We start from the raw sequence: 19018 nt of genomic DNA on the forward strand, positions 1-19018 counted from the left end.
GCGTGAGCTGCATTCACACATAGAGACCTCACAGACAGCCGTGAACAGTGCAGAGAACTAGGCACTAGCACTGAAAGGCTGCAGAAAGGCTCCGCTGTCTACTCCTATAGTGTTTGCAACCAATGTAGATGGATACGGATGGATGCACAGTAATAGGAGAATGAATGAAAAATGAGCAGCAATAAAACAAAGATAAGTATGTATGAGGCAGTGACGCACGCTGAGCGGCCTACAACCAGAGGTGGCTGCAGGACACACAACAGCATGAGCTGCAGTCACACAGACCCTGCAGACAGCTGTGAACAGCGCTGCAAGGCAAAAAAAAGCTATAGTGATTGATAATGTAGCCTGGGTAAAGCACAATATTATATAGCAAATCGCTATCTCTAACTGTCCCTCGGAGTCTTGAACAGCAGCCTGTCCCTAACTGAATTCACAGCAGAGTGAACCCTAAATGGCGGCGGCGGCTTTTATAGTGCATCATGACATCATTTCAGCAGCCAATCACAGCGATGCCATTAGTTAACATGCCTACATGCCTAACAGGATGTGCCCACACTTCTGAGGATTCCTCATTGGCTGAATCAAATCAAACTGGCTCACAGCATTATGGGAACTTCCGATTCCGGTATTCGATATGCAAAAAGTATCGGAACTCAGTATCGGAATTCCGATACCGCGAATATCTACCAATACCCGATATTTGCGGTATCGGAATGCTCAACACTAGTGGTGTCCACACACCTCCCTGCAGAGCCCTTTGATGCACGTTTCCTGTGCTATTGGCTGTAGCACAATCCCAAAGCATGATTAATCCACCCCCATGCAAAATTGTGCAGGTAAATCTGTACATTAAACAATGTACCACAACTCCAGAGACTGCAATTTTTTTCTGAAGGTCTTTTGCTGTCAAGCAGGGGTTTTGATTTGCCTCGTTAGCAATCCTATGAGCAGCTCTCACTGAAATGTTGCTTTGTCTTCCAAAACTTATCTTGATCTCCACTGTTCCTGTCAACTGACATTTCTTAATAACATTTTGAAGTAAGGAAAGGGCAACTTGAAAATGCCATTTCTGATGTTTTTTTGGCACAAGGTTAGGGAAGGATGGGTTTTTACAAAGCAGGGAAATTTGCATCGCCTGACCTTTGTTAATAATGATAGTGAATCACATTGTCAAGTCTGTTTTACAATATAGTGAACATGGTGATTAAAAAAAAGTTACAAAATTACATTTTTTTGCAATTTCAATGCACTTGTATTTTTTTCCCCTTTTCCAGTACACCATGTGGTGGAATGGTTGGGGTCATTCAAAAGTATAACTAATCCCATAAAAAACAAGCCCTAATATAGCAATAATGATGGAAATATAAAAATGTTGTGGCTCTTGGAAGAAGTTTAGGGAAAAACGAAAATGAAAAAATGGAAAATGGCCACGGCATGAAGGTGTTAACTCTGTACCCTGAGCCCACACTATACATTCTGCACTGAAATTGTGTCAAAACTACACCTTAAGGCTATGTGCCCACGGTGCGTGTTAAAACGCACCCCAAAAACCGGACTCCTTCCCAGAAATCGTTTTTTCCGTATGATTTCTCCGCGATTTTACCGCGATTATGATCTCGATTTTGCCGCGATTTTCGTGTGCGATATTCAAGCACTTTCCAAGCGATTTGAAGCATCGCTTGGAAAGTGATTGACAGGTTGGTCACACTCGTCAAACATAGTGTTTGCAAGTGTGACCAGGTTTTTACTATTGAGGCCGCCTATGCGGCCTCAATAGTAAAAGATAAAATGTTAAAATGCTAAAAAAATAAAAAAATCGGTATATATTTACCTTCCGGCGTCCCGCGCTGCCATCCCGGGCCTCAGCGTTCCCAGTAATGCCTTGTGAGACCTGTGATGACGTAGTCTCGCGTTGCTATAGCGATCTCGCGAGACCGCTAGAGTCACGCGAGACTACGTCATCACTGGACCGTGCCGCAAGGCATTACTGGGAGCGCTTAGGCCTGGGAATGCAGGGCGGGACGCCGGAAGGTAAATATACCCCGATTTTTTATTTTTTATTCTTTTTTTACAGGGGTATGGTACCCAGGGCCTGGAGGACAGTCTCCTCTCCTCCACACCGTGGGTACCAACCGCACATGAGACGCTTAACTTCCCGCATGGTGGGCATAGCCACATGCGGGAAGTAAGCGATTCTCATGCATTCCTATGGGTGCGGAATCGCGGCAATTCTTTGCGATTCCGCACAAAAGAATGAGCATGCTGCGATTTTTTCCGCGATGCGATTCCGCCGCGGGAAAAAGCACAGCATTAGCACAGGATGTGCGGAATGCCATAGGAATGCATGGGAGACGTTCTGTACACGATTTTTAAACGTTTTCGCTGCGTTTTCGCGCTGAAAATCGCGGCAAAAACGCTTAAAAATCGCTACGTGGGCACACAGCCTAAAGGTCAATAATGGTTTCATGTGTGTTTTCTTAAGGTTAGTCTTAGCTTGATAAAAATTCTAGAGATGAGCCAATATTAATAATAATAATAATAATAATGATATTTTTAATTCTATAGCGTCAACATATTGTACTGCAATTTTCATTACATCTTCAGAAATTTTCTCAAATATGGCCACAAAATTTGAATTGCATCCAATTTGCCTTACTATATTACCATAATGTGCTCTAAAAACTCTGCAGACCTCAGTGCACAATATATGTAGGTTAAAAAAAGTAAAAAAAGTATATATCTACACACACTCACAGCACCCATGTCATCACTGGTCCCTTTCTGCATCTCCTTGCCCAATCTTACGTGCAGCTATCTATCCTTGGTCTGGTCTTTTGTCTTCATAGTATTTTTCACCACTTACCAACCCTCAAGCGACATCATTACATTTTGGGGCAGCACAGTGAGACCCAGTGAGTGCTGGTGGTGATAAAGAGCACTGGGAAGAAGAAAGGAAGGTGACTGGACCAGTACTACAGTGGCCTGGGTGATGTCAGTATAATTTTTTTATTCCATTCCAGGAACTAAAATGTATGCCACAATATTGCTGTTTTTGACCAAATCAAATTGCAAAGAAATTGGTTTTTTGGTACCTCCAAATTTTTTAAGAAATTAAAGGTGAATTTATTTGCTTCAATACAATTTTTCTCATCTTTAAAACTATATATTAAACTAGTCATAATATCCCCGGTTTTAAATCTATAAGGGTCACTGTATCTTTACTTTATTCCTAAGTCACTCCATCACCTGAAATTATACGTTAAAGAGAACCTATCAACATTATTTTTACATATGGAAGAAATGGTATGGCTGTAAAAGTGCTTGTTCACCCAAGATAAATTGTACTTTTTTTTGTAGAGAGCTGCTGTGCCAGTCATGAAAAATTTAACATAGAAACTATGTGTAAATCACCCTAGAATCACACTGTATTTAAAAAAAGATAGTCCAAGTGTACTTAGACACCCCTAGTGCACTTTTAGCCTGATTTGCTGTGTCTTCCATGATTTTTTATAATTGGTACATCAGATCTCTACAAATAAAAGGTGTAATTTTTATTGAGAGCTAAGCACCTTTATAATAATACCACTATTTCCTCATGATAAAATATGCTTTAACTAATACTTTTATGAACTCTTTTTAATACTATTATTTCATTGCTTACTGAGTATCATGTAATATTATTTTGTCATGAGATTGATTTGCGGTATACAACAAAAAGCTTTTTTTTTTACATAATTTCTGATTCTTACCTTTCTTTATTTCTTGTAATGTAGTGTACTACAGCATAGCAGCTAGTTTATGTTGTTGTTATTGTTTTCCATATGTACAAACGATACATATATCAAGATAATCTCTACGGAAAGGGATTCCAAACAAATACATAAAATATACATTGAAGAAAAAAAAAAGGCAAGGCTTTTTGAAGTGACATTTATACTACACCATAGTTTTACCATCAAGATTGTTACAAACACAGAGATAAGAAAATAGATGGGAAATATATAGATGTCTTACATAGGTTCAGGCAGAGAAAGCTTTTATATAATTATGGGATCAACATAGCACAGCTATTTCTAATTTTATTGGTAGCCTAAATTTGCAAAGAGATGGCATGGAATACTTTTCCTGCAATCGAGATGAAGCAAACTGATTACACTGTAGAGCACATGAAATATCAATTTGTCCCAGTTATTACCCTACCAGCATGTATTTTAAGCAAGCCGTCTGGATCTGTTCAAAAGAAATGAATTTATTACATCTTCTTCCAGGGACACATATTTCACATTTATGTGGAAGATACTTAGAGAGTCTAACACTGAATTCTGTGGGTTCTATGACTATTCTGAACCCACTATATAAAAGTCTTATTACGGTGATCCATAACAAGTAGTGACAGCATCCATTAAATAATTTAGTGATGAGGCACAATCTCAGAAATCTACAAACCCAAGATCAGTAATATGCGAAAATAGATATTATTTGGAGGGAAGAAGTCTATTATCTTTACATTTTAACGTAATGCATTTGTTTCTGTTCTTTGAATAGTATATAGATTGTGGGAATAGTATATAGATTGTTGCATCACCTAACACGTTCTTCATTTTACCAGCAGGTAGAGATGAGCGACTTTGCCTTTTTTCGGATCGAGTCGGGTTTCACGAAAACCAACTTTCGCAAAAGTCGGGTCGAACGCAATCGGCCGATTATCGTGAAAAGTTGAAGGCCGACTGAAACACGAAACCCAATGCAAGTCAATGGAGAAGAAAAGTCGGCAGTGGGTGGAGGACAGGAAACACACCTACAGTGCCCATTTTAATGCCAAAAACATCAATTCTTATTACTTAAGCTTGTCAACCTTAATTTACATTATAATAATAGTTAGGCATTGAAAACTGGGGGTTATTTGGCTAAAGTTGAGGGGGGGTAGGGCTGGCTCCAGATTTTCGTGGGCCCAGGGCCAAAGAGTGTCAATGGGCTCCTTTAACACATGCCACAATTCATGATCCTCTGATATGGCAGAGAAATAGCGGTATAGTACAATGAAAAATACTTCACTTCTTACATCACATGACTGATATCCATTTTAAATTCTCCAATAGCTCCAAAAACGGACAGTATATTGCTCCTTACAGTATTATGGCCACCGCATAGTGCGCTATACAGAGTAATGAGGCCCATATATTTCTCCATACAGAATCATTGGTCCCATATAATGTTCCATACAGTATATGATGAGCCCCACATAATGCTACAGTATATGTTGGTCCCCATGGATGAAACTCCACTATCTTATGGGCCCAAATAATGCTCCATATATAATGGGCCCCATTTCTAATGCTCCAGTGTATAATGGGCCCTGTAAATGCTGCTCCATTGTCTGATGTCTACCTTTGGAATGCTCCAGTGTATCGTGGGCCCCATAAATCATTCTCCAGAGTATAGTGCTCCCCAAAAATTGCTCCCAACTTTTAAAACATTTAAATAAGTCTCCTCGCTAGGGAATCCCTGCACTAGTCTGGACTCCTCATCGTCCCCATCTACCATCTCTCTGTACTTGGACTGTATAGGCAGAGGGCGTACAGACGTGATGTCATCGCGCTCTCACCAGAATGTCACTGTCAGGAAACACGGAAGACATCATGGCGGTGGAGCAGGGAGAGGTAAGTATTTCAACTTTGCAAGTGCTGTGATCCTGAGCAAGCAGGGGGGGCCCACTCATTGGCGATGGCACTGGCAGAGGGCCCCTCATAGTACGGCGGTGAGTCTGACGGCAGGTGGGCCCTCCGGGTGGGCCCTCCGGGTGGGCCCTCCGGGTGGGCCCCCTCCCACCGGCAGAGACACTTTTGCGTACTATGAGGGGCCCTGTGCCAGTGCAGTCGCCCAAGAGTGGGCCCACCCACCTGTCCAGGGCAACGGCACTCGCACGGGTGCATGCACCAGGTGGTGACCCTAGCCCTGGGGGGGAGGCAGCCCAGTTAGGGAGGTTGAAAAATGGCATATGTTGATGTTGGACATTCAGCAGCTGAAAATGGAGGAATTGGAAAAGTCCGAGGAAGAGGAGGACAAAAGCGATCCATTTTTTTGGGCAGCCTACGTGTCAGCAGGGGAAGGTGGGACAAAATCCTTTGAAACCCATGCATGGCTCATTTTAGTGAAGGTTAGATCATCAACATTTTGGGTCGAGAGACAGGTCCTTTTTTCTGTCAGGATTGATCCAGCAATACTGAAGACTCTTTCGGATAGCACACTAGCAGTAGGGCAAGCCAGCTCCTGTAAGGCATATTGTGCCAATTCAGGCCAGGTGTCCAGTTTACAGGCCCAATAGTCAAAGGGGAATAACCTGTGAGGGAGAACATCAATATGGGAGGAGAAGTAGTTTGTAACCATAGTTGACAACTGCTGTCTCCTGTCACTTTCAATCGATGCAGTATTACCCGTCGCCTGAGCGATACTTGAAAAATCAGTCCACAACATGGTCATGAAACCCCTTTGTCCAACGTCACTTCGGCTGTGTGCACCACGAACACCTCTTCCATGTTGCTCCCTACGGCTCGTGAGAGAACCATCACCACCGCTGTGTGCTGGGAATGCCTCAAACAAATGGTTTACCAGAGTTGCTTGTTTGCTAGCCAATATTAGCTCTAGGTTCAACTGTGGCGTGATGTTTTGGAATTTGCCTTTATAGCATGGATCTAGGATGCTGGCCAACCAGTAGTTGTCATCGTTCATCATTTTGGCAATGCGGGGGTCCCTTTTTAGGATCTGCAAGGCATAATCACACATGTGGGCCAATGTTCCAGGTGTCAATGATGCACTGCGAGTGCTGGGTGGAGGAGCACTTTCTGGCAAATCAACATCCCTCCAGTCACGCACAAACCCTTTACCTGACCTTGCCACGCCAACATTTTGTCTTGCCCCCTGAGAAGCATCCTTCTCCCCTAAATAATCATCCCCATCATCCCCCTCCTCCTCTTCTTCCTCTTCTTCCTCCACCTCATCCAGGAGAGTTCCCTGAGCAGACAATGGCTGACTGTCATCAAGGCTTCCCTCCTCCTCTTCCTCCTCGGCTGCAGACGTCTGCTCCTTAATGAGCATCAAAGTTTGCATGAGCAGACGCATAAGTGGGATGCTCATGCTTATGATGGTGTCGTCTGCGCTTACCAGCCGTGTGCATTCCTCAAAACACTGAAGTACTTTACAGAGGTCTTTCAGCTTCGACCACTGCACACCAGACAACTCCATGTCTGCTTTCAAACTGCCTGCCTGTGTATCCTCCCACAAATGCATTACAGCCTGCCTCTGTTTGCCCAGCCTCTGAACCATGTGCAGGGTGGAGTTCCACCTTGTTGCAATGTCGATAATTAGGATGTGCGAGCACAGTCTTCGCACCTTATAGAGCAGGGCTGTTAACTCTGGATAATTATTGAGGAAGCTCTGCACCACCAGGTTCAAGGTGTGAGCCAGGCAAGGTATGTGTCTGAGTTTTGAAAGGGCTACGGTTGCCACAAAATTCCGGCCGTTATCACTAACTACCTTGCCTGCCTCGAGATGTAGACTTCCCAGCCATGATTCAGTTTGTCGCTGCAAGTAATCAGCCAGTACCTCTGCGGTGTGTCTGTTGTCGCCCAAGCACATAATCTTCAAGACAGCCTGCTGACGCTTACCACTAGCTGTTCAATAGTTGGACACCTCGTGTGCAACACTGGCAGCTGCGGATGGAGTGCTCGTGCGACTGCGCTCTGTGGACGTGCTTTCACTTCTGGAGGAGGAGGAGGGTCGAAGGCCTACAGCCAACTGTTTCCTATACCGTGGGCTAGGCAGCACTGTCCCACCGCCGCTGTCCCCTGTGGACCCTGCATCCACCACATTAACCCAGTGCGCAGTGATGGACAAGTAACGGCCCTGGCCATGCCTACTGGACCATACATCTGTTGTGAGGTGCACCTTTCCACTCACTGATTGCTTGAGCGCATGGACAATGCGGTCTTTCACATGCAGGTGGAGGGCTGGGATGGCTTTTCGAGAAAAGAAGTGGTGACTGGGTAGGTCATAGCGTGGTACTGCGTAGGCCATGAGCTTGTGGAAAGCTTTGCTTTCAACCAACCAGTAGGGCAACATCTCTAACGAGATAAGTTTGGCAATGTGGGCATTCAAACTCTGTGTACGCGGATGAGAGGATGAGTACTTTCTTGTCCTATTGAGAGTGTCTGGTAGGGTGAGCTGGACTTGAGAGCTGCATATGGTGGAACTAGCGGTGGACATGGCGGACTGAGAGAGGGTTGGTGATGGTGTTGGTGGTCTTGCTGATGGCCTAGATTCAGTCTTTCATAGCAATAACATTGTGATTCCCTGACTGATTTGGCCTTGCGATGACACCTCAACATTTGCTGCTGGTGGTGTGCTAACCGGTGGGCTTACAGTGGGTGAAGCGATGTAGCGTTGCTGACTACCTTCATTCGGAGAAGGTGCACATGTGGTACGTGAGGTTTGGTAGTCCTTCCACGCTTGCAAGTGCATGGTGGTTAAATGTCTAAGCATGCAACTGGTATTCAAATTTCACAGATTTTTCCATCAGGCTAAAGGTCTTTGCGCACTTCTTACAGATAACCTTTGCCTGATCATTAGGATTTTGTTCAAAAAAGTGCCACACTGCACTCTTCCTATTATGGAAGACATCTTGAGGCCTTGCACGCGGTGCTAATTTGACCGTCTGGCCAAGCTGTCCTGCAACACTTTGGGTTTTTGTAAACCGTTTTTGGACTGCTACGGGCCTGCCAGATAACAACTGTTGCGATGTCGATGCCTGCTGTGGATGCTCCTCCTCCTCTTCTGAGCTTTTGGCAGCGGCACCCTCTTCCCCCAATGGATGCCAATCTGGGTCAACAACTGGGTAATCCATCACCTCCTCTTCAATTTCATGTGCACCTTCCTCTATGTCACCGTGTAATGTGGTATAGTATGCGGGAAGGGGCACCTGAGTTTCATCAGGGTCAGATTCTGGCTCAGTACACTGCGAGGACAATGTAGTGCTCTGAGTGAATGTACCAGCAGAAAAATCTAGCAGTGGCTGTGCATCAGTGCACTCCATGTCCAATTCATCTTGGACTGGGGAATTCATGATTTGATTTGATAACCCAGGCATGGTATGTGAAAAGAGCTCCATGGAGTAATCTGTAGTGTGGCCTGCCGCATCCTTCACTTTTGGTAGGGGTGAAGGACACAAGGAAAGGTGTTGTTCCTGACCAGGAGCTTCCACTGACGACTCAGTGCTTTTATTTTTTGAAACTTCAGAAGAGGAGGCGAGAGAGCTGGAGGCTGTGTCAGCAATGTAAGCCAAAACTTGTTCCTGAAGCTCCGGCTTTAAAAGCGGTTTACCTACTCCCAGAAAAGGGAGCCTTCGAGGCCTTGTGGAGCCAGACGATGACGCAGGCTCAACACCTCCTGCCTTAGGTGCTATTGTGATTTTGCCACTACCAGCAGATGCACCACCACCCCCACCACCATCAGTACCAGCTGGCAACCCCCGCCCACTTCCATGGCCTCTTCCACCATACTTCCTCATTTTTGGAAAAATTTACCCAAAATACCACCAGCTATATGGTACTGTAAAACAAGGTACAAGGTGTATATAGTATTGGGGAGAATTTGAATCTCCCTAGAGATTTTAGGAGGCTGAACTATTATCTCAGGCCCACTATAGATTACACCTCAATTTAACAGGCTGAAATTGGCTGGTGTATGTGTTTCTCCTTGAGAAAGCGCCTCCTGAGAGCGAAACGTACGTTGGAGGTTTGTTCCACGGCTGGGGGTAACTGTGCACCACCTGGTAAGCTTTTTCCATATGACTGTCGCTGATATATGATGTAACTTATGATGAATGTTATGGATTCTGCTTGCCATCATTAGCCCTATTGCCTGATTACACATCGGCTGGTTGCCCTGAGGATATTTTGTACAGCCTATATGGTGATTATTTGGCATTTGTAAAAGCCCTTGTGTCAGCATATTTTACAAACTATCCTGGCTAATGTTATATACAGGTGCAGCCTTTTTTTTTTTTACCCTCACCTGCCTTCTTAATATTGGTGTCTATTTGCCATCTGCAACTTTGCTGGTTATTTATATATATATTGTCTGTGCTCGCATTTAATAAAGGATTTTGATATTTTTATACTACTTGGATTCGTTGGCTCCCTTTTTTCTCCTAAATTTGAAGGTGTGTATATAGTATTGGGGAGAATTGGAAGCTCCCTAGAGATTTTAGGAGGCTGAACTATTATCTCAGGCCCACTATAGATTACACCTCAATTTAACAGGCTGAAATTGGCTTGTGTATGACAAAGTACAAGGTGTGTATATAGTATTGGGGAGAATTGGAAGCTCCCTAGAGATTTCAGGAGGCTGACAATGATGCTCTCTGTCCAAGTATGGCGGCAGGCAGCCTAATAAGCAGGACTGCTGCACACAAAAGTGTGGAAAAATGAACGTTTGGTAACTGAGCAGAAAAGAGGAAGAAAAGTATTTTTGCTTTTAAAAAAGCAGTTTGCACAGCAGTGTGCAAACAGCAATGCAGCTATCAGGGAGCCTTATAAGGCAGCCTAATAACCAACAGAGCTGATGCACAAAAAATATAGCCTCCCCTGTTATGATGAGTCACCGAAGGAGGAAAAAACAAAATACCAGCTAAGTCCAGAAAAACCAGAGAGGTTGGAGCTATCAGATTGCAGACCCCTGAACCTATCCACAACAACTATCAGTAGCCGTGGGGGGTTCCTACGGTGCCCTAGACCCCTCGATCACAGCCGGAGAACTATATAGCCTAAAGACAGAAAGGGGAAAAACTAAACTGCCCCTGAGCAGACCCCAAAGCAATAGGCAGCCCCCAACATATGATGATGGTGAAGCAAGATGAAAACACTAACACAGATAAAAAGATAGATTGAGCAAATGATGGGGCCCAAGCTAACTACATAGGACAGGAAAGGAAAGCTGCTGTCTGCTATCCACAAAAACCCTATCAAAATGAGCCAACCGACTGATAGGAAAAACAGGCCCTGAAGTTGCTAGGCTTCAAAAGACTATATCAGCACTCAGGTATATTCTGAAGACAGAGCAAAATATCAACAGATCAGAGACAAAAATGGAATTCAGCTCACCCCTGGCCGGGGATGGCAGAATTCCCAAAATCAAGGCAAAACAAAAACAAAACTGAAGAGTACAAAGCAGAGCAGAAAAACTTAGCTTTGAGATGCAGGAATCAGACTGGTCTCCAAGAATCCAGCAGGAAAATCACCAGCCAGGAAGAAGGGCATCGGCAGCCTTATATCCAGTCCTCAATTCCAGCCACCCAGTCATCATCTAGTTGCCCAGGTGTTTGGTAATCAGTCTCACTACCTTCCTTCACTAGAGGAGGGAGTTCATCAGACCTCAATGATGAAGGGAAAAATGAACTCACAACACTCCCCTGTCACTGCACACAAAGTGTTGTGTTGTAAGTGGAAATCGCTAACAGCAGAAGCAGTTTTTTTGTTCTTCTTCCCTGCCTAACGCTCTCCCTTATTCAGAATCAGCAGCTGCAACCTCTCCCTAATGCTAATATTGGCAGAAGTAAGATCGCGTTCGGCGTGCACGCCCTTTTATAGCCCCTGTGACGCCACACAAAGCAAGCCAATCACTTGCATGCTCTTCTCAAAGATGGTGGTGACCGATGCCCATGTCATCGCATTGCCCACAGTGTGCGTCCCCCTATCATTGGATGAAAAAGGGCACTGGAAGCATAATTTGAAACGCAAATTTGGCGCTCTGGTCGCCGACCTCGTGGCCGACCTCACGCTATGGTCGGGTTTCGTTTCATGAAACCCGACTTTAACGATAGTCGGCGACTTATGAATTTGACCGACCCGTTTCGCGCAACTCTACCAGCAGGCAATAATCCAATAAACACTCCTTCCTTTATTTTAAATCATTTTCTTAGGATTCCAACATATTATAGACGTGAACTTGTTCTGGTATCACTGTGGGAAATATATAACATCAATTGACATTCAGATGTGATGGCATATGTGCTAGTTGTACTTGTAGAATGAAATCTACAGATTCTAGCTAAAACTAACATAGTCCGCAATTTGCTTCAAATTTTTGGAACACGGGTTCTATTGAAAGACACTTTAATACTTGATCTCTTCACACATACTGACTGTGAATAACACTGAATCTATTCCCTTGACTATACAGATCAAAATCTTTATAACTGTATTTTAAGAAGGAAGGACGTGAAAATACATTGTTCATCATGCAGGGTGGGCCATTTTTATGGTTACACTTAAATAAAATGGGGATGATTGGTGATATCAACATCCTGTTTGTGGCACATTAGTATATGGGAGGGGGGAAACTTTTCAAGAAGGGTGGTGACTATGGTGGCCATTTTGAAGTCAGCCATTTTGGATCCAACTTTAATTTTTCCAATGAGAAGAGGGTTATGTGACTCATCAAACTTAATGAGAATTTCACAAGAAAAACAATGGTGTGCTTGGTGTTAACGTAACTTTATTCTTTCATGAGTTATTTACAAGTTTATGATCACTTATGAAATGTGTTCAAAGTGCTGCCCATTGTGTTGGATTGTCAATGCAACCCTCTTCTCCCACTCTTGACACACCGATAGCAACACAGCAGAAGAAATGCTAGTCTAAGGGGGTCAAATTCCTTGTAGGAATGCTCGGACCTGTCACCCATAATGTGGTGGTGCACCATCTTGCTGGAAAAACTCAGGGAACATGCCATCTTCAGTGCATAAAGAGGGCAACACATCATCATGTTACAATTTCAGTTATCCAGTGGCATTGAGAATGGCCCCACTATCTTTGTACACTATATACCACACCATACCATCAATTATGGGTGTCAGGTCCAAGCATTCCTACATGAACAGTTTCCTGGAAAGTGGATTGGTCGTCGTGGGCCAGTTGAATGGCCACCAAGGTCTCCTGATCTGGCCCCGTTAGACTTTTTTCTTTGGGGTCATCTGAACGTAATTGTCTATGCTGTGAAGATACGAGATGTGCAGCATCTGAAATAACAGATACTGGAAGCCTGTGCTAGCATTTCTTCTGCGGTGTTGCTATCAGTGTGTCAAGAGTGGGAGAAGAGGGTTGCATTGACAATCCAACACAATGGGCAGCACTTTGAACTCATTTTATAAGTGGTCATAAACTTGTAAATAACTCATGAAAGAATAGTTACATTAAAACTAAGCACACCATTGCTTTTCTTGTGAAATTCTCAATAAGTTTGATGTGTCACATGACCCTCTTCCCATTGAAAAAATAATGTTGGATCCAAAATGGCTAACTTTAAAATGGCCGCCATGGTCACCACCCATCTTGAAAAGTTTCCCTCCTCCCATATACTAATGTGCCACAAACAGCAAATTGATTTCACCAACCATTCCCATTTCATTTAGGTGTATCCATATAAATGGCTCACTCTGTACATTGTAGCAACTATATACTATAGCCCATATAGTGCTACCATTTATTTTCCATGTTGAACTACCAGTTTACAAAATGAGGGAAGAATGGCATAAAATAGGATGCTTACTTAGCAGTAATAATAATGCCCACACAGTATTAGTATTCACAGTCAAAGCCAAAAAATACAGCCATTGGCTATTACACTATAATAAAGACATATAGCAAAATGACTCAACAGAGCAGTGAACACTGGGTGGTGCTCAATAATTCATACCGTACAAAGATGCTAATGCCCATAAACACTCAAGATAGAAGATTATATGTACTATTTGGATGGGCATTCATTTATTTATATTTCCTATTGCCTTTGTTTTCTGACAAAAACTGTATATTGGTATTTTACATACATACATACTGTATTCCTTCATTCATAAGAGAGGTCCACCGAGTGCGTCTCTTAATGCTACATTCCATGCTTTTCTACTGATCACTCTTTGTAGTTAGCTGCTTCTCTCTACAAGTTGTAATTGGTTTTGATCACACAATTGAAGTTAACATTATCAGTAGGGATGAGCTTTCTGATATTGAAATATCGGAAATTGGCCCGATATTTCCGATTTCCGATTCTGATGTTTTTTTCACATCAGAAATCGGAAAGCAGAAATAGACTAAGCAAGCATGGTTTAAAGGGAGTGTATCCGTTCCTCCACGTGGTGCTCCTGGAAACTCCCTGCAAAGCAGGGTGAGCTGAACGCAGACACATGTCAGTCAAAGGGCATATTGACACCACCATTGGCAGTTTTAATTTAATAATGTAAAATCACTAACCCTAACCCTAACTATCCCTAACCCCTAACCCTTAACCCTTACCACTAACCCTAACCCTAACTATCCCTAACCACTAACCCTAACCCCTAACCCTTACCCTAACCCTACTAACCTTAACCCCTAACCCTACTAACCATAAGATAAGCATAACCCTAAACCCTAACCCTACTAACCCTAACCACTAACCCTACTAACTATAAGCATAACCCTAACCGTAAACCCTGACTCTACTAACCCTAACTAACCCTAACCCCTAATCCTTACCCTAACCCTACTAACCCTAACCCTAAACCCTAACCCCTAACCATAACCCTACTAATCCTAGCCCCTAACCCTACTAACCCTAACCCTACTAACCATAACCATAACCCCTAACCCTAATAACCCTAACCCTACTAACCATAAGTATAACCCTAACCCTAGCTAACCCTAACCCCTAACCCTAACCCTACTATCCGTAAGCATAACCCTAACCCTAAATAACCCTAACCCCTAACCCTTACCCTAACCCTACTATCCCTAACCATAACCCTAACCCCTAACCCTAACCCTACTAACCCTAAACCCTAAGCCTTACCCTACTAACCTTAAACCCTAACCCTACCCCAACTAATCCTAACCCAAAGAAAAAACACCGCTGTTAAGAAGATGGTGACCAATTTTCCTGCTACAGCTTTCGCTCTGTGCATTTTTCTAGCGATTTTTTTGCTCCTCTGCCTCTGCAAACTCCTTCCCCATTATCCTGTGGTGTTTCCCCTCCATTTTATCCATTATATAGCACTGTAGTGGTCATTTTGCAATTCCGATTTTTTTTCTCCCATTGACTTGCATTGATATCGGAAATTCCGATATCTTATATTTTTTCAATATCGGAAATCGGAATTCCGATACGATATCGGGCAATATCGCTCATCCCTAATTATCAGCTGCAATGGCGCTGCATTTGAATTTTGACCTCATAGCCATTAGAAATAAGTGGATCGTTCCAAGGAAGATCAAGTTCAAGATGAAATTTACAGTTTCATGCTATTTTGAACATTTTAGAAAAAAATTACTGGGCACCTATTTCCACACTGCTGAAGCATCAGGGATCTGTCTAATGTTATTTTGCAATGCCAAATGGGCTTCTTCATAATGACCTGTAGCTATGACATCTTATAGATTATCATAGACAGTACAGTGGTGGTCAGTACCTGAGCCATCACAAATTAGTAGTTCCCAGTGGAGCATGGTTTGCACAGCAAAGTTGTTTTCCATCTCCAGAGTCACTGAGTAAGTCTCTCTTGCCTGTAGAGTCTAATCTCTTTTAGGCAGCATGGTATTTTCGCTCTCATTCTCTTGAAGCATGTTAGCTCTTATGATCAGCATGATCCTCTTTCTCTCTTCTGTGGAGTAGATTATAAGCTATTTTGGTAAATGGGGCTCTCTTCAGTAGAGTGTAAGTTCTTATGCTCAGTAGGGTCATCTCTCTCTCCCCTGTAGAATGTAAGCTCTTATGTTCAGAAGAGTTCTTTCACCTCTCCTCCCACGTGTGTTTTGCGAACAATTAGAAGCTTTCCAGTATTGAGATTTGCACAAATTTATTTGCAGCAAATCAAATCTTGAGGGAAAATTCAGTAAATTCAGCAAATTTTAATTTCAAAAGAAATTCTCATCTCTAATATCCATACATTCGTCCATCTGTTGTTTTTACTTTCTGGTAGAGTAATGCCAGAGAGGAACTGATAAGTTTATTTTCTGTGGGATCTTTTCTAGTCATCCGGCACATCAACCGTTTTACCTGATCGACCCTAAACCTCTATCAAAAAACATTACATGATCTGGTCATGACATAGAGTGGTGCTCAAAGACTACAACTTTATATAAGTTGTCTCCAGCTCTGGGAAAACCCAGAAAGGCAGAACTAAGTGATGATCTTATAAAGTAAATCAATGTAATTTTTCTAAAGGGTTGTCCAGTCAAAACTGATAAGTCTGCAGTGACTCTGTGTGACTGCAGACTTATGATTTCCCCCAGCGCACGCACTGTATGCTGTGGAGTTTTGCCAGTTTCAGACCCGGAAATTGAGGGTATGCATGAGTTATACTTATCCCAAAACAGTGGGCGCAGCCTCGCTCTCCATATATTTGAATGGAGTGAGGCCGCGCCCTCTAGTCAGATATGCCAACTGGCTGTTGGAGTCACTAAATGGGGCTCTGCCTTGGCTTAATGCAAGTGTGTGAAGCGGTGCCGCACCCACTGGCAAGGGGTACGAATACATACTCTTCGTTCCTGGCTCTGAATCTGATGAATCCCTGCAGCAAACTGTGCATGGGCTGGGGTAATTCATAAGTCTGCAGTCGCAGGCTTACCTTTTTTACCGGACAACTCCTTTAAGTTTTTAAATTGCTCCCAACTAAGCATCTTAAAGCAGTTATTGGCAAAAAGTGCCACAGATGCAACATTTTCTGCATTTTTGTTTCAATGGAAATCTGTCTTAAAGGTTTCAAAATAGGATAAAAGCACATTTTAAAAAATAAAACATTTTTGTTTTTGTATATTTGTACATCCTGTGACCTTTAGTAGTGTTTGTCAGAGAGACGATTTTACATCTAAATGATTCAAAATGCGTTGTATCATAAAGGAAAAATAAAAATACCTATACATTAAAAAAATATATATATTTATTTAGAGTTAAAAAGTAAAACCAAACATAATATTTAAAAATTCATTGTTGTGTGGACTATGTGAGTAAATTGTGTACCTCTATAAGGACACATGACATTGTCTTAATTCTGAATAGTGTTCTTTAAATGTGCCTTTATATTTAGCAACTTCCTTTGATGCCATGTTCTTTTGCCGATTCTACAGACAGAGCTAAACCTCATGCTGCTGTATGTCAAAAGCAATTGGTACAGACTCAAAATTTTAGAGCTCTGATGCAGGGCATGCTTTAACCTCCAGGCTGCTGTTTTAGATAGTCATGACCCTGAGGAGAACCAGTCAACAAAACAGACAGACAAGAGGATGTGATTTGTAAGCATCTCTGAATCTTCTCATATCACCTCTGACCCTGGGGTCAGCCTGCAAATGACAGCGTGGTGCCAACACCTGATCAGACAGCACATTTTTATTAAAGAAAAACTCGGAAGAGTTACCAGATACCTTGTTTATGACCAAGAATTGAAATGTTCGCAGTAAAATGGAAAAGAAAATTCAATATCGTTTAAAAGAACTAAGTGTGAAGACGAACCATATATTTTCTGATAAATATCAATGAGCCTGGCATTGCTCTTTTTTTAATAAAGGCTTTCTGTAATGAAATTCTTTAGCTAGAATGCATATATTTTTTCTGATCATAACTTACATTTAAAATTGAACATTCGGATGGATTTATTGGACAAAGTACATGTACACTAGCAAAATGTTAGACTGTTAGTAATGAATAGCAAAACTTACAAATCATAAATTTATAATAAATTAAGTTTAATCTAAATAAATTGCTTTGGAAACTCAACAATATTTCGAAGTTTCGTGTCCAGCGAAGAGAGGGTTCCAAACCAGCCAATTGTTCCCTACAGAATGGCAAACCTTAAAAGGAACCTGTCAGGAGTTTTGGCCAATATAAATATGGCCACTGCCTTTCAGGGCTTATCTACAGCATTCTGTAATGCTGTAGATAAGCCCTTGGTCCGACCTGAAAGCTAATAAAAATAAGTTTTATTATCCTCACTTAGGCATATACCTCAATAAAATAAACACTGACCATGGCAAACAAGGATAAACCCAAGAACATCTCACCCACAGTAGCCCAAATGTGGACGTACTAAAGAAAAACAGCCCCAAAGCGTGTTTCGCGTGGGCTTCGTCGAGCAGGGACTGAACCTGCACCTCTATGACAGAAAAACTGGAGGCTTCCTGGAGAAATAAAGTTAATTTCCTCCCAGTAGCCAGGCTTTCAGAGATTCAGCAACACAGCTTTTGAACAATATTAACCTACAGATTAACCACATATCTGTGGGTTAATAGCATTTGGGGACATAACAGGTTCCATTTAACATGATTACTTCACTACACATCACCTGGGACTAAAAGACTTAGCAGTTATGCATAACAAAACCTTCTGCTCAAAATGAACTTCTGTTGTCAGACTTTGCGCTGGTCACTCTGTTTAGCAGAATGTAAGTAGTTTCTTGGATTTCACCCTTCGATCACTCTACACAGGTCTTCCACCAAAAATTTCAAGGCCACACAATGGCAAAATTTAGGGGCCCCATTCAGACTCCACCAGGCTCCACTCCCAGCTCTGCCTCCACTCATCAAACTTTCCACAGTCCCACCACCCACTCTTGGAAAAACTCCGCATCTGTAACCACATTCTCACCAATCACACAGTAACAGTTTCCATCTAGCACCACGGTGGCTCAGTGGTTAGCACTACAGCCTTGCAGCGCTGAGGTCCTGGATTCAAATCCCACCAAGGACAACATCTGCAAGGAGTTTGTATGTTCTCCCCATGTTTGCGTGGGTTTCCTCCGGGTATTCGGGTTTTCTCCCACATTATAAAGAAATACTGATAGGGAATTTAGATTGTGAGCCCCAATGGGGACAGTACGGCTAATGCGCTGTGGAATTAATAGTGATATTTAAATTAGTAAAATAAATAAAAATAAACACCAGATCACATACATAGCCATCAGCTTTCATTTTGGCCAAAAGATGTTTTATGCAGC

Source organism: Dendrobates tinctorius, unplaced genomic scaffold (assembly GCF_039654945.1).
Source record: "Dendrobates tinctorius isolate UK_male_01 unplaced genomic scaffold, ASM3965494v1 ptg000111l, whole genome shotgun sequence".
Classification (NCBI taxonomy): domain Eukaryota; kingdom Metazoa; phylum Chordata; class Amphibia; order Anura; family Dendrobatidae; genus Dendrobates; species Dendrobates tinctorius.